The 17,283-nt window shown below is 40.8% G+C and overlaps 1 long non-coding RNA gene across 1 annotated transcript in view; it reads right to left on the reverse strand.

Annotated features, from left to right (window-relative positions):
- Positions 1-6,069: 6,069 nt before the first annotated feature.
- LOC142601169 (uncharacterized) overlaps positions 6,070-17,283 on the reverse strand; it is a 110,656-nt gene continuing 99,442 nt past the window's right edge. The window contains exon 3 of the long non-coding RNA XR_012834802.1: positions 6,070-6,169. This is a non-coding gene — a long non-coding RNA (uncharacterized LOC142601169). The remainder of the gene's footprint in view (positions 6,170-17,283) is intronic.

Below are 17,283 nucleotides of genomic sequence, written 5' to 3' on the forward strand. Positions count from 1 at the left end.
TTTCAATACACAGAACACAGAAGAAACACAGTCTTCTGAAGAACTCCTCTTCTCTTTTATCCAAGGGAAACAAAGAGCTGGCTCTGTACCTTCTTACCAGGTTTCCCAGCTAATTTTTGCAAGACTACAGCTGTAGGGAGGACTGCTTCTTACAGGACCCTAAAAGCAGCCCTCTGGCTTGAGGGGGACTGGGAGATGGCAAGCTGGGCTGGGTCTGTTCACTGCAAGTGACGCGTTCGGCGAGACAAGTGTTTGAAACAGGTGCATTGCCAGCCGTGCAAGCTTATGAGAACTGAAGAAAACACCACTAACAACAAAAAAAATCATTTCTGGCAATAAAAAGGTTAACACAAAACAGTAGGTATAAAGATAACTTGAACCCATCATTAAAGAAATTCAGTTATTTAGTCAATTTTACTTATTTACAGGCTAGAAGATTAATGAGCTCAAATACAAACTGAGACAGTAATTAGGTTTCAAAAACATACTATAACACAATCAATCATTGCTTGGGAGTATAATGACATTAGGGTAGAGCCCTCTTTCAGCTGAAGTTATTAGCATGTGATTGGTGAAGACTGGACTTGAAGAGAGAGTCTACCCCAGGGTCCTGTAATAAAATGAAAGAGGAATCTTAAATAAGGAGAAACTATGTCTTTGACCCTTTGTCCTTTGCCTGTAGATGTAGAGATACTGTATTCGGGATTTAGGGCTCTGTAACAGGACTTTGGGGAATGATGGCATTTCAAAAGACAGTTGGTATTTTACTTTAAACAAGACTTTACTTGAGACCTAATACAACACAGACAGTATGTGTACGTCCTCTAATCTGGTCTTTGAGGCTATTAGCAGTTCCTTCCAAGGCATTTCAGATCTCTTCTCAAAGTCTTTGCAAATACATCAACTTAGGGAAGGAATTCAAAATGTTACAGAACACAAAATGGGAGAAAGGGTGAAAAAGTAATGTAAAGAAAGGAAAACCAGAAACTATGCAAAAGCAAAGCTCTCAATTATTGTTGCTAAGCATTATTTGCTGGTGAACAGCATAAGTGGCTTTTATATATTCTCATTGCCAGGAATCTGGGTAAATGTTGCTTAAATCCAGCGTCAGTTGGGTTCACAAAGAAAGAGAGGATATGGCTTTTAAGATTTAAGCCAAATTTATAAGTCAAGTTTTTATGCAGGTATCAGCTTAATCCAGCTCCCACAGAAATCAGTGGTAGTTCTCCCACTGATTTCAATAGGAGAAAAGTTACTACAGCAGGTGGAATTTGAAAAATCATACATAAGTAGCTAAAAAAAGACACTTCAAGCAAAGGTTTTCAAAAGAGGTTATAGCATTTTCTCACATTCTCTAAAATGTCTTTGAAAATCACATCCCAAAACAATGTTTGAGCAGCTAAATAGAAGTGGCCTAAGTTTCAGAGATACTGAGTACTCCCAGACTTCATTAATTTCAGTATTCATCAGCTCTTAAAACCAGACTACTTCCTTTGACATACCTATACATAGAGTTAAGTACCTAATTCTAAGTGCCCAAGTTTGAAGAATGTCAGCCTTAACTGCCCCCCACACTTCTCATGCATACCCAAGTAAATACACACCTCCACAAATAACTTATGCATCACCACATCTGAAGTGAAATCTTCATAATTTCTTTCACCTCAAGGGCTCAGTGGCACAGCCCTTGCATTTTGTTCCTAGCGCCATTCTCTACATCTAGACATCTAGTTACTATTATTTATTCACTGTGGTATTCTCAACTATCCCAATTCCCTAATGAACAATTGAAATGGATTGCAATAAGGACGTGACACACAGGAATAAGAAGCTGAAATGTATTTCCTGGCTTCAACCTCCTAACCTGAGGGAAGGTTATGATGGTTGACATGGCTGGGGTCAACAGCAATCGGTTCTAGTGGTTACTGTCACGTAGATACTATGAATACTTTTGACAGCATTTCAGAGCAATCCTAGCAGTTGATAAATCAAATGCAGAAGAACCTTAACTCAAAGTGTATTGTAAACGATCTCAAAATGGAGAGGAAAAAAAAAAATCACAAAAGCAAAACTATATTTCAAAGCAAGAGTGTGAAAACATAACAACATGCAACTCCAGTCAATACAATCAATCCTGATAACAAGAGCAGTCAATGCAATTACATTTTATAAAATCAATGCATCCTCCTACTATGAAAACCAGGCAAGGAAGGAAATGAACCAACATCCCCCTCTCTATCAGCATGTGACAATTACAGTTTCACCAAACGCAGTTAAATGAGGAGCAGAGCAAGTGTAAGATTCTGAAACTTTGGCAAAGGAGCCAGCACCATATAAAATCTTCGGTCGAAAGGACAAGCTTTTGCCTGGCTGCTCTTCTGACCCTCTACACTTAAATGCATTTTTACCCACTGATATCAAAATTTAAATCTTCCAATAACATTTTTCTGAATCTAAGTTGCTGGACCTCCTTTTTTAATCTACTCTCTGTGACAGAATTACAAATGTGACGTATGACATTAAATCAAGCTGTATGATTACGACTGCCCAGGTAACGTAACTTGTGAGATATCTCTTACCTTTCTGTATCAATTTAGGGCACAAAAAAGCCTGGATGGAAAACCTGACCATGTCACTTGCTCATTTGAAAATTCTCTTCAGTTGGCTAAAAAGTGAATTTAAGGGGTTTGCAAAAATCTATTAATACTTCCAGTTGTTTGGTATTAAGAATCTTTAACATGTCCAACCTCTCATCTTGTCCCCTTCCCCAGGAGAAACCCCTACAGAAGTTACCACACATCCTGTCCTTGGAAAGCCTGAAGGATGAGGCTATCAATACAGTGAATTCCCAAGGGGGAATTTTAGATTTTATGTTAATTAGGCTCCCTGCCCTGATGCCTTTCTTATCAAAACACTGCTGCTGACCTACCTCAGCCCTGTGAAAGAGACTGAATGAAGAGAGACAGAGCTGAGAGCAGGCAAAGGAGGCTTTTTGATGGCCCTCCCTAATTAAGAAGCTAGTTTTAGGTTGAAGAGTATCTGATGATCTTGTGATTAATGTTTGAAACTGGACTGCAAGAAGGAAGGAGTAGTTGCCACAGACGGTGAGGTTAGAGACCTGCACCACCTAACCGTGGTTATCTAACTGTGGGGTGTTAAGCCCTTAATCTCTCTCCAGGGGAGCCTTTCTTCCTCCAGAAACAATACAAGAATTTCAGCTGCTAAACAGGGTACCTGAGTCAGCACACACAACTCGCCCTCCAAGGATATGTTGGCAATGCATGTGCGTGTCTGATTGAGGGAGAAAACCTCTTTTTAGCAGGTCCTGGGTAGTATTCCCTGCCGTCAGGCTTTGCACACACTTACCCCATCACCTTCTCCCCAGCATCTGTTTGGACATCTGTCCAAAACAGAGATGTCATTAATTTCATGCAGGGTTGCAAATTGGGTTTAGCCATAGCATCCCTCTGCAAGAGGTGGTTGATCATCGTTGTCTGTAAATGATGAAAGAGATCTACGGTCTTACAAAACTAAACCAGAAACAATTACTTTATTTCATATTACCCTAAACAACAACACTGCAAACTTATTTCCAGCACATCACCTATTTTCCATTTAACTAGTACAAAAGAATTGCAGATACAATTATTTCTGTTACATTATGCACTTGCATGTGGGAGAGAAAAAGCACATAGTTTTGCTGCATTTTTTCTTTTTCCTCTTATGGAACACATCCAGCCTTAACACCCCTTTTTCTTGGAAAAGAAGGCTGCAGTTATTATTTCCTGATATTTCCAGCTTAGCAACTACCCATCTGTAGTTTTTTCATCACCAGTGTTTTACATGTGTATGAACAGCCTCAAGCAGTCACACAATGACAAAAGTATTTGTGGATCCCTGATTTGTTACCTGCATACTTTCCTTGTAGCATTTTCTCACCAGTTTTAAAGTGTCTCTAGGAAATCTCCATGGGATTCCATAGATCAGATAACATGAAAGGGTCTGTAAACCTGACATATGTTGAATTGTGGACCACTACACACAGAACAGTAATCCCTAGGCATCTTCTGGATCATGCATAAAGCTGCATACTCCGTCTTGGAGACAGTTACAGCATAATCTAACTTAATTTATTGAGAAAGAAATGAAAGAAAGCAATTAGAAAGATGAGAGAAGGAAACAAAGTTGGAGTACACCTTGCCATCCTATTATTTAATATTTAACAAAACAACACTGAGGATTTATAAAGAAAGTCATTCTTAGAGAGGACCTATCTTCAACTTTGGCACAGTTTAATGGCTTTCAAAATGAGGAATACTGCTCATCAATTAGGAACAAAACAGAACTGCTAAATAAGAATGTGGAAGTTCTTCAGCTTGGCAAGCGATGCTTGGGTAGAGTTCCAGGGAAGCTGATGAGAAAGCCGAGCAGTAATGCACTATCTAGGTAGCCCATGTCACAAGACAGGAAACCAGCTAACACACTGAGCGGCTCTAGCATACCACCACTGCTACCACAGGGTGATGCAATGCATCATCCCTCTTACTGCTGTGCTGGACTCTGATCCTGAAAAGAACTGAATTTGGTATGGATCTTCCCATCTGAACTCAGGGGGTCCTGGAAAAACGCTAATATGTGCATTCAATTAGAGACAGAATTCTTCCTTGCCATCACAGATGCCTACTTAAGATCAAATGAACTATTACTTACTGAAGAACGCAGCTGCCTAGACCACAAATTAATTCAGCTACCCCAAAAGAAGCTGAAAGTACTCATCTCCAAGCAGGTATTAGTCACATTGATGTAACATTTGAGCCATGGTCTACATCAGAGACATAGCCTGCCTCTGAACCTGCCTGGCTTTACAAAAACAGATCACAAACCAAACGGTCACAGGGACAGACCTAATAGCCAGGTTTTCCAAGACCAACTTGTACAAGCAAGAGTCCTAGTAACAACTTTTGGCCATTCAAATCTATCATGAATGCTACAGCTGGGTTCAGCTTCATGGTCTCAGCAAGACCTTCAAAAATGATGAGGGTTTGAGATTGAGCCAAGCTTCTTGTCAGCGCTTCATACTTCAAGGCATTTGTATTTATAAGTCCTGTTACTTAACACAACAGATCCTAGCATGACAAATCCTAGAAAACTGTTATGCTGGGGTCTTCGTTTTCAGGATTTGCACCAGAGCTTAACTAAATTAGAAAGTATTTGTATGATATCTCTGTTTGAGCTGCTGGTTGATGTTTTATGTTTTAATGTTTTAAGTAAAGTTTATTATGACAAGTCAGTGAAAGTGCTTTTAGTAGGTCAATAAATCATGGACCTATCATATCACCGGGTGACAGCTATGCAAAGCATAGAAGGAAATTTGATATTATTCCAACAAAATAGCAACTACAGCTACTTCCAGCTTAGCTGCAAAGCCACATCAGCTTGTTGATTGTGAACTGAGGAGGTAAATAATTATATTTTTGGGAAGAAAAGCAAGGCCTTTGTAGGTTGTTATCTGTCTGGTATTTCTAAAACTCTCTTCTGGGGAAAATTATTTATTTATTTAATCTAAAATAGTCCTTGGGATGCCTAACGTGCAGTTTGTTCTAGAATTACCTGATGTGGAGAAGTGGGGAAGGGGCTGGGGAGAAACACAAAGCCAATGAAAAAAAGAGGATAAAAAGACATCTGAGAGACTGAATTCAGTTTTGGCATCTCTCCAACCATATGGAAATTGAAGGGATGTTAAAAAAAATTCTAAGACAAGATGCACAGGACAAGGGTGGGAAGTTTCCCTCATTATTACCATCAAGAGGAAAAAAAAAAAAAAAGCTTTTTATATACAAGACAGCAGCACACCTGTCAAGATCAGGATGCATGCCGAGACTTCAGTAAAAAGCAAAAATGACCCAATCACACTTTGAAATTGTTTACACCTGATCAGACACATATGAGAAGTCTCACTTAGACATGAGGCAGAGTTTGAAGAAAAATTTGCAGAGAAAAAACTCTTCTTACCCTCTCCTGTTCCACAGTGCTTTCAACTGCCTGGTATAACTTTTGACAGCAACAGCAGCTGGTTGTGGCCTGGTGTAGCGATCGCTCTATGTCTAGCCTTGGGTCTAGACTCCATGGCTGCAGCATAACAGATATTACATCACAGGAGGATTCACGGCTGGAAGGCTTCAGGGGAGACCCATGTTGAAACCAAGTGTCTAGTTAAAATTAGACTAGTGATTCTACTGTCATGTTTTCTTCAAATGTAAAGGGCAAAACCATGTGTGCTCGTTCTGGATACTGTTTCTTTTCTGACTGTAAATTAAGGGATTTAACATACATAAATCTCTTTGTGAGAGGACTATTACACTTAAAACCTGATAAAATATCCATGGATTCCCCTGCCATCAGGGCTAACCGCTGGATCTGTTATACACCACAATGGTATTTCACGTAAGATTTGTAAAATTTAAGAAAACTTGGGAAAAGCATTTTAATCCATTTTGCCTTATCTCAGGATCTAACCCTCTCAATCATTCGCAGCTTGTGTCCTCCTCTAAGGAAGAGGAATATACCCCAGTTTTAAAAGTGAATCAGAGAGTAGAAGGTACGATGAGTCTGTGAAGAAAGGCAAAAGATAAATACACATCAAATCTAGGTCTTTAGACAGTGCTTTATTACTGCAATCTTCTTGGTCTATGAACAAGATCCATTTGAAGTTGTAGAAGCTAGGATGTGAACAGGTTCACCTGCTGGAGCAACACTTTCTGGGGCAATGCTCAAAATCCAAATGACACCTACAGAGGTGTGTCACCAGGATTTCACACGGGATAACCCAATATTCTTCCCACAAAGGCTCAGCAGCCAGGTGACATTGGCTTTGGGGAATATGATATGTGGGGCACGTGCAAACATAAACCATCTAGGTACACTTGTGAAAAATAGCCATTGATGCTTGCTTAGCAAGACAGGGAGAAATGGCAAGCTTAATCGAGAATTGGAAAGCTGGCTGCAGAAGCTGCTCCTTTACTGCCCCAGTTGAAAGGCTGGGTCACTGAACGGGTATTCCACAGATTTACGTTATAGTGCCAGATCTGAGCAACCTTGGCCAGATGACTTTTTTCCCTGTCTGCCTCTGCTCCCTCGGATAACCCTGCCCTTTTAAGTATAAGTTCACAAGGGTGAATTACCATACGCACTCAATTTTAAAGCTATTGACTGTCTTATGTGGAGGATAAGACCATAGTACAGTATCCCTGATACCTCTTTGCACTCCAGTTGTATCCTCAGTCTTTTGTATGGGGTCAGAGTCCTACTCTTCCAGGTACTATATACAGAAAAAAGGGACATTTCTAGTCTTAAAAAGACTTTCTCAGTGTCTGAGGCACAGAAGAAGAGAATCTATTATCACACACCCTCCTTTGCACATTAAAGCACTGTTCAAATGACTTGCAGCTTCAGGTCTGAATGGAAAGGCTGCTAAGTAACATTATCTGTAATGTAATGAGATTTACAATTAATGACTAAGCAGAAAAACTAAGCCTGCAAACGTCTAAGAAAATAATAGATGGATGACCTTAACTTTTGTTTTACCAAATAAGATAGAAGAAAGGAAGAATGGTAGACAGAAAAAGACAAATATACGCTGTTAATCTCAAATAAGTACAGTAGTACTGAAAAAAGGTGCTTACGGTGAATCAATGGGATTAATTATAATAAAGAAAAGAACATAATTCTGTATGAAATATGCGGTCCAGCAGTGGAGTGTAAAGATCAGAGGGCAAAGTTGGTGTAAAATATGATAAGAAAGGCAAAGATGGCAAATTGAACAGAGCAAGATCACAGCAGGGGTTAAGATAAATAAGACATTTTTAAAGTACATACGGAAGGAGAGGGCAGTGAAGGAGACAGAAGGGCCTCTTAAAAATGGCAAGGGTAATTTATTGACACAAGTAGTAAGGGCATTGTTTAAGGGGAAAAAAAATAATGAAATGAATTCTTCGCCTGAGTGTGCAGAGAGGAGAGGGGACAGATGCCAGAAAGAGACATAAATTTCCCAGAGGAGAAAGAGAAATGCTTAAGGAAATCAAGATCATACCAGTGCTGGTGATCAAGAAAGTGGAATGTCAGAAAATTGAAAAAAACCTGCAGAAACAAACATGATGTATCCCAAAAATCTAAGGAGAGAGGAAGAAATATTGCAGAGACGCTTAGAACCTGCAAAGCACTTGGCGGGAAGCCGTATGTGCCGGCAGAAATCTGACACTGTGCTACCATATGGTTAAAGCTAAATTCAGGTTGTGGATGCCACCCAACAAGCTGGTATTTTTGCTTCAAAGACCTTTTGGCAGTAAAGGAAATTTTACTAGCAATAAAAAGGCCGGTCTTCTTTGCTTCCTCCTTGCTTGCCCAGTTTCCTTTTCACCACCTGCTTTTTGCAAAGTTAGCTTGTGACAGGAAGGCTGCCTGAGAGGGAATATTCCCAAGGAGCTGTGTAGCCACTGCGCTTCCCCAGAGTGTATCTCAAATCCCCTCTTGCAGCTGCAGTACTTGGTACCGCTCCCAATATATGTTTCTACCTTCATACTGAAGTTTTTAAACAGTTCTAGAAAACAGAAGCCTTACCAAAGACATAGGGAATCCACACCAAACTGCAAAATTGAAGACCTCAGTCCGTAAAAGCCACAGACCCTAAACGACTTGGCCCTACACACACCAGCTTGGCTTTAAGCATGTGACTATTCCATCGATGCCAGTAGAATCGTTCACCAGCATCCCTCTGAGCACACGTGCTACTGCTCCAAGTGAAGAAGCAGTAATTAAACTGGGCCTACAGCATGTATATCACAGAAGTGGAAATAGCAAACAGAGCAGTAGAAGGACTAATGTTGGAGGGAGATGGTGTCAATGACATGCACTTAAGCAAAGAGAGGCAGGCCTTAAAAGAATTTGTGGGGAATTTGGCTACACTAAGAATAGATGGTACTTGGAGCAGCAATGGGGCAGCTGCTATTCGTAGAAGTTTAGAATGGCTATTCTAAACTTAGTGCGCAAGTATTCAAAGGTGGTAAATACTGAAGGATATGCACAGATGCTACCAGGAAAAAAAAATATTGCTGATTGAAGAGCATGATCAGGCAAGGTGCTGAGTGCCAGTTCCTCAAAGGCGCTACACTGATCTACACTGGTTGAAATCCAGGCCCTACATGCTTCCTTCCACTGTTAGCAATGAGGATTGAAGAGCTCTGCATTTTTCATCATGCAGGATTATATGTGCAGGGCCCAATCCCAGTGACTTCAAGGGCAGACTTTTGAACAGCTCCATGGGTTGGTATGGACTTTCGATGAGCATATCTAGTCCCATTATCTACAGCACGTCCCCCAGTTACCACTGAGTAACTGGCTTTAGTCTGCTGGGGACAGTTTGGTAACACTCCCAATCAGCACATGAACTAAGGCCATGAAAGTAAAACAGGTTGATACCAAGCGCAAACGGATTCACCAGATATACACAGGGCCGGTGTGGGGAGGACAACAGGGAGAATTCAGATACACGGTGCGAAACCACAGGGATCAATGGCTGCAGTCTGTACTCTTTGGGTGAAACTCTGCCCGGTTATCACTCAGCGACCTTTGCAGACGATAATGACATGCCTAAAATAAATAGAAGTGCAGCTGAGAAATTTAGGACAGGACAGAAATAAGAGCAGAAGCTGTAACTCTTTGGAAGATTTATAATTTATGACCGTTCCATGGCATGAGTTCAACTGTGACCTCTCAGCTGGCAGCTGTCTTTATGCTGCTTTCTCCTTCCACCTGCCTAGTGAGAAAACAGCCACCGTCTCTGTGAGCATGGATAAATCTGTCATACTGACTTACACAATGAACTCTCTGGAGGGAGACTGAAGTAGTCCAGAGAATAAATCTAGCCCTCAGAAACAGTAGCAAGGTTGTCCAAGTTTACAGCATCTCCTTTTAACCCCTTTGGTGTGGACCTTAGTGGCTATAATTATAACTGGCACTGTCTGACATGCTGAAGCTGGGAATCCTCTGCAACATGATGGATGTCTCGCTCAGGACAAGTCAGAGTTGGACACAAAGAGCATCTGGGACAGGCTAATGATGCAATACGCAGCTCTCCTCTGACGTGGCAGCCCTGGGCTTTAAAGCCTTTCCCAAGGACATCCAGGTGGGCAAAATGGTTTTACAAGAGAAAAATGTCTTTGCTGAAGTGCTCAGATCACAAGGACAAAGCACTGAATTAGATCATTAGATTTTAAGGCCAAAAAGGCATTATTAGTTTAGATGGATTAACGGGCTCCTTCCACTCCTCCCACCCTTCTGATAGGAATATGGCAGACATTAAATTGAAGCTGAACATAACTGAGGACAGAAAGACATCATCCTCTAATAAAATCTCCTGAAGGCAAAGCATCTTAGTATGCTCTAGCAACGTACTCTGGCCAAACCAAACGGCTGTCTGTGACTGGGGTTTACAGTTTGTAAAGGAAGCTAATGTTATTTTAAAATGAACAGTTTAAAAAACAAGTCAGAGACTACTTTTTGTTCATGGTTAATATTAAGAAATCATATCTAAATAGTTTCTAAGGGCTTTGGACTATGATTCATCTGTGCTGTGATAGATGGTAAATTCATTCTAAGACGTAGTCAATGAATTGCTCATCACCGTAGCTTATCTTGAACACCTCCTGCAGATGTGCTTGGACACCTTTCAAACATATTTACAACACGCCTATGACATCTGTTGAGCCACACAGAAATAGGACCTTAGTACAAAGGCAAGGAAACTACTGTATCGTACGGCCAGGACCGATGCCAACACCACAAAATCCCCTCTGGGCAAGCCCATTATTCTCACCAGACTTTAGTTTTATTCATGTAATTTTTTTCTCCTGTAGCTCTAGTTTGCATCTGAGCTTGATACAGTCTCATGAACAAGGAAAATTGTCCCAAGACATCTGCAAAGCCACATTCAACTTCATCATACTGTGGCCTTGCTCTGGAGGCAGCAATAAATGGTAGAACAAGTGGGTGAAGAAAGGCTCCTGCACCCAGGAAAGGCTGCTTTGCAGCAAGGATTTTTTTTTTTTTTTTTTTTTTTATTCCAGGCCCTGAAGAGTGCACTGTGACTGCTCTATGTTATTCTCATCCCTCTATCATTCTCCTCCTCACCCCCATTTCGTGTAGGATTTACAGAGTTAGAGTCCTCTGCAATTTTGTCTCCTCTGTTCCTCAAACCTTATCACACCAGACACAGCTTTCTTCTATTGTGCTTAAGTTGTTTCCACCCATTTTCCTGCAGTGCTCATATTCCAGTAGTCCACAACATTTGCCATTCCTTAACCAACGGAGGAAACTGTATCGTGCAAAAGGAGTATTATTGGTCTGGAACTCATGAAATTACAAGTCAATACAACGGCTTTGTCACAGATCTTCTATTCTATTATGGTAGTATCACTCAAACCTTCTGGCCTCTAGCTCTTCAGCAACAGTAATAGCAAGATCTCTCCCTCAGCCCTCATCCATATTCCTGCTTTGTACCCCAAACCTTCAAAGAACAAGGAGGCCTTTGATGGGATGCACAAAAGCACTGACCAAAAGAAAGCTCAGTTTTCCAAGTTTTCCAGTTTTTTCATGATAAATTTGAATGTCAAAACCAATAATCAGAAGCACTTTGTAGGAGTCACCTTTCAACTACTTTGAGAAGCTCTTTTGGCATTAAGGCAGCCTGCAAGCAAGGAACTGGACTGTGAACCTTCAATGTGCTTTTCTAAGGGGAAAAAAACAAACCAAAAAACAAAAAAAAAAAACTCCAAAAAACCCAAAAAATCACCGTCAAGAACTTCTGTACAAATGTCCCTGTCTAATTCCCACAGTAATGTTATGAATGACTATGTGAAGAAATCATGGAATGTGCTATTCAGACTGCTAAAGCCAGATGCTTAAGTGTGCCAAGTACCCTCAACTTCCCATGACCTGAAAGGAGCAGGGGGTACTGAGACACCTTTACTATCTTGCAGAACTGGGTACCAAGCAAACAAGCTTGCATATACTCTTCTCTTTAAACGTGTATTTCCATATTGCTTAATTATCTGATTCTGAAAGCATTTTGTTAGAAGCTGTGCAAGGCACATTCCAGTAACAGAGATGTACCGCAGTTTCCAAGATTTAGTTCATAAAAGCTCTGTGGTAATCTTAATATCCCAGATACTGTTGACAGTACAGGAGTGCAATGTAGCATAACTGGCTGCCAGTGAAAGTAACTATCAGGTGGCATGTGACAGGGACAGAAAGAGGGAGAGAGGGAGAACAAGCTACTGGCCAGCGGAGGAATATTGCCATACCTCATTGCTCTCCTGGCAGAGATTTTTTCTCAAGCCTTTCACTCCTACTTCTCAGATATCATCCTTCTCTTTCCTTGCCTTCCCTCCCACAACATGACTTGCATCCCCACTGGGCCTCACATCTCAGTTAAGAGTTTATTCCCCCATGGCATTAGATACTATTACATGGCAGAAAGCTGATACCACTTTCTTATAGATCCAAGGTGACAAGATCTCTGCAAGCATATGTTTTGATCCTCCTAACTGATGTTCCTTCTCAGACTGCTAAAATCCCTTTCTAAGCATACCTACCATCAGAAATATGATTATCCATCCCTCCTCTCTTTCGCACAGAGTAAGGGGGAGCCCTTGCCTTGTTGGAAGTGATGAAACTCTAAACATGACAGAGGATGTGAGGAAAAGAGGTAAGTCAACATGCCCAGTATCTTCACCAAAACAGTGACACAAACTGTCAAAGTGGATCTAAACACACAAATCCCTCAAGACTGTTATCATCTAAGCAAAAAATTAACTCCTTCAAGAAATTATTCTAATGAGCATGCATTCTTACAGATTAATTTCTTTTTAAAAAATCCACTTGTTAGAGGCTAGATTCCAACCTGAACACAATGATTTATACTCATGGTCTCCACTACTGATCTTCTCCACACATTGTATGACAGCACACAACTTGCTTGTATTACCAGCAAGGTTTCCTTCAGTACACTGGTCACCATCCACCCACTGTGGTGATGTCTGAAGTGACGGATTAAGAGAGCACAGAGAGTCACAGCACATGGTGTTACAAATGTACCAAGCTGTTTTCTTCTTCCTTGCCATTTATGTCTGAAAATGGGATGTTATTGCTGGGCCTGGATGTGGAAACTCAAAAAAAAAAAAAGTCTGGGGAGTAGCAATAAGGAATGTTGTTTGCTCAGCAAGATTTGGGAAGAAAGGAAATGATCTATTTTGTGAATTGAAATTATCCCCTTAATGAATTTGGCTCACTATTTCTAGACACACACACAAAAAATAACCATGCTTTATTTTTGTAAAAAGAAGTGTCCGCTGTCCAAAAATACTGAACAGCTGTCCTGAAATAGCAGATTTTCCTGTATGTTTTTTTTATGATTCAGTCCATTCCATAATTTTGCAATGAGAACTGCAGACAGTTCTATTTTGCTTGCAAGAAATATGCACAATATGGTATGTGCCTCAATCTTCAGTGATTAATGTATAAAAACACAGTCAGAACATATTTATACGATGGCTTGTAGAATTATAGAGATTGATCTTGGTTCCACTCACGGCCAATAGCTAAGGAGCACTTTAATCTGCTACAGGTGAAAAGGTAATGCAAACACTCTCATGTTTATTTAGGAGAGCGATTGGGAATATTTCATGCCATATTTCAAATACAAATACTCTTTGGCCGTCTCAGAGTCAAGGAAATATAAAGTCATTAGTATATGGTTTTCTACATTCTACTGTAAATATTAAAATTACACAGGTCATTTGACCCAAATTGAGATTTCTGCCTAGTTTCTTCACAATCTTGGCTTCCAGGGGACTGTGAGAGGAAGCATTCTCCACCATGGCATCACAGTGCCGGAAAGCCCACTCCATAATGAAGCAGGAGTGGCATTTCAGGACATTCTTGGCAAAGGCTTCAAGCCACCTGAAGACTGAGAGCAAGAGTCTACTATCATCAGAGTCAATGGAGAAGCCCCCTTTGCCTTTCAAGACTAAACACCGTTTTAAAAAAATGCTTTAGGAGAATAATCTTCTTGAACTTTTTTTTTTTTTTTTTCTTGATGTACAGGTTAAGATTCTCACCTGCAGTCAGTTGGATTACTGTTTTGGCATTCACATGAAAACCCTTACTAAGGAGTCTCCAAGGAAGAGCTTACACATGCCAGCCATGCTTAGTGTTCAGCTGGTTAGTTGAGATGATTATTTTACGTAGCTTTGGACTTATTTTCATAGCAACAAAGGAAATTTCCTACAAGGATCTAAGAGGTGTCCCATGCAAATCAACTCATTGCACAGACCACCTCTTCAGTAGGGTCACAATTTACTTCACGTACTTCCTCTCAAGAGGCTTGCGTTTCTTCTGCAAGCTGAACTTCCAAGTCTAAACTACCCAGTGTACCACAAGTGCTTCACATGCTAAGGAACAAATCTCCATCCCACGCCCCTCATACAAAAATATCTTAACTTAATTCGTATGTTTAGATAAAACACTAAGTCAAGGAACACTTAAGCAATGAATGAGGGGATAGAACTCCAGCAGCAGCAAAGTAGCATTAAGGTTCCAGACACTTTCTCCTACTTCTTCTCCACCATCCTAACCACACCACCTTTCCAAATCCCCATCTGCTTAATCTCTTTTTTTGCTGAGTGCCTGGAAGGCCTCAGGTTTAGTAGCTTTTTACAGTTCATCTCTACTCTGTAAAACCATGGAGAGAGACTGGAAAAAATGGAAACAAAATGAAACAAGAGATCAAAACAACCCCAAACACGTTCTGGGTCAAACCGACATCTGATACAGGGGCTACATATTCATTGAAGTCAGTTAGGTTTGCACTGCTTGTGCTCTTCCAGGTGAATTTGGCTCATGATATGGCCTGAGATAACTTACTGCCTGAAGCCTAGAGTACCTTAGCTCAGCCTTGCAGTGATGAGGAAACTGCGTACAACTTCAGAGTTACTTTTCATCTACTTTGAGTATTCAAGTGACCCAAGTAGTCAGTCAGTCATGAACAGCAATATATGAAGCCTTGGGCATTTTTAGCCTAACAGACTGAACATATTGCACAGCAGTTAGATCCAGTAGCACAGGGTTACTCTGAAAAATGAGCTCCAGCTATTTATTCAGATGACAACTCACTTCAGTCTAAGGTTAGTTATAAAAAAGCAGCCAGATACTAATGCACTAGGGCTCGGGAGACCTGGGTGCAGTACCTGGCTCTAACAAGGACTTTGTATGCAATTTACACTGAAAAGAGTTACTATCTAACTCCAGGCACATCAGTCAGGAGCTGAGAATCTGCACACACTCAATGAAAACAAACAAGACTCCTGAGGTAGTCAGCGTGGTCCTTTAGCAAAAAGCTACTTCTCTACCTCCATCACAGAGGTGGTTTTATTCGTTCCTAACATTGGGCGATAAATACAACCCCGCCATAGCACAACTCTTTCTCCTGCTGACCTCGCAGCTCTTCGGAGCATGGGGAGATGCCAACAATGTTTATTTGCGTCATCTGACGCATGGCGGACTTGCATCTTGATGGAGTACGTGAGCAGTGATACACATGTCACTACAATGCACGCGATCCTACACGAAAAAAAGCTTCACTGGGGGTGGATTAAAAGTATAAACGCAGCACAGGGTGATTGTGCAATCACCAAGACCGATCCAGTCTACACTACCAGTGACTTAAAAAACATGCTAATACTTGCTGGGTAATTTTAAGTAGCTCCTTCTGAGCAGTTAAATGTAAAGCATATAGCACTAACTGGAATGCCTTCACTTCGTTCTCCATGTGATATTGTCTATGCAGAAGGGGCAAAATGTGGACATCCTTGAGAATTTTCTCATTCCTGGAAAGTTATGCCTGCTGCAAGAAACTGGGGTGGGCTAGACAGACAGCACAAGCTGAGAAGCTGATGGAGTCAACACCTCCAAAAAAACCCAACATTGATTCACTGCCTTTCACAAACTCTAAACCCTTATGTAAAAAAAAAAAAAAAAACCCACAAAAAAAAAACCAACACCAAAACCAAAACACAATAACAACAACAACAATAATAATAAAAGTACCATGTAACACTTCGCACGGGACTCCTTGCACAACTTTCCACAAGCTACCCTCCTTTGGCCTAGAACAGCATGCTTCTAGGCATTCAAACACAGTGTTAGTATGCGGAGGGGTTAGAGAGAACAAAGTCAGATCAAAATATCATTTCATCCCTTGGGTCCACGGGCTATTGGCTGTGAATGTAAAGGAATTATCACACATGAGCTTAGTTCTACAGGCGGCCTGGCAGGAATGCATTCCCATTCAGTTAAAGATCCTTCACAGGGAGCAATAGAAATGTTCTGTTCCTTCAATATCTTTTCATTCCTTTTCAAGCATTTATACAAGTATTCAGGGACTTAACCAGAAATGAAAGAAATTCATTTTAGGTTATGTGTATTAAGAGGCTCTGGGACTCCTCTACCTGTCTGACTGTGCTAAAGATTTTGTTAGCCAACTCTTTTTTTACCTCTGGTAACTACCAGTAAATCCCAGGACTGGATTATTCTGTCCACCTGAAACAAATTCTCTTTTCACACCGAGAAGCATTCAAAGCATTTGAAGATGTGTGGGATTCATTCAGCATATTTACTGAAGAATTTAGTTGTAATCGCTTATAAACATCTGTTGCATTTTAGCTCAGTAAGCGTAAATAACAGAAATACAATGGCATGTGCATGTTGGATGCCACCTCTTGGAGGAAAAAAAAAGTTACATTTCTCATCACCAAGAACTTGATCACCAAAAAAAAAGGGAGAGGGAAAAAAAAAAAAAAGTACAACATACTGCTTAGGGAAGCACAGTTGATTAATGGGCTAGCCTGTTAAACCATCTGCTCTTGAGGACCCAGCTTCGAATCCCAGTGTCCCTAGCTGGGTCAGCACTTTTTCTGGTGCTGAGAAGTGACATTAACTTTGCCGGCCTTTGCTTTTAGGAAGGAAGTAGTCGTCCATGGAATTTCATTTGCCTTGGAAAAACAGAAATACCTTCCCAGATTCTAAGCACCAATGTTAGCAAAGTTTGGTAAAAAGGAAGTAGTGGATCAGCATTGCCTAGCAAAAAACAGGTAATGCTGCAACTCAAGAGGACTGAGTTCAAAATGTCTCTCTGGGAGCAGAGAATAACCTGATCATCCTTGGAGTGGAGTG

The sequence above is a fragment of the Balearica regulorum genome, chromosome 3, assembly GCF_011004875.1.
Source record: "Balearica regulorum gibbericeps isolate bBalReg1 chromosome 3, bBalReg1.pri, whole genome shotgun sequence".
NCBI classification, from domain to species: domain Eukaryota; kingdom Metazoa; phylum Chordata; class Aves; order Gruiformes; family Gruidae; genus Balearica; species Balearica regulorum.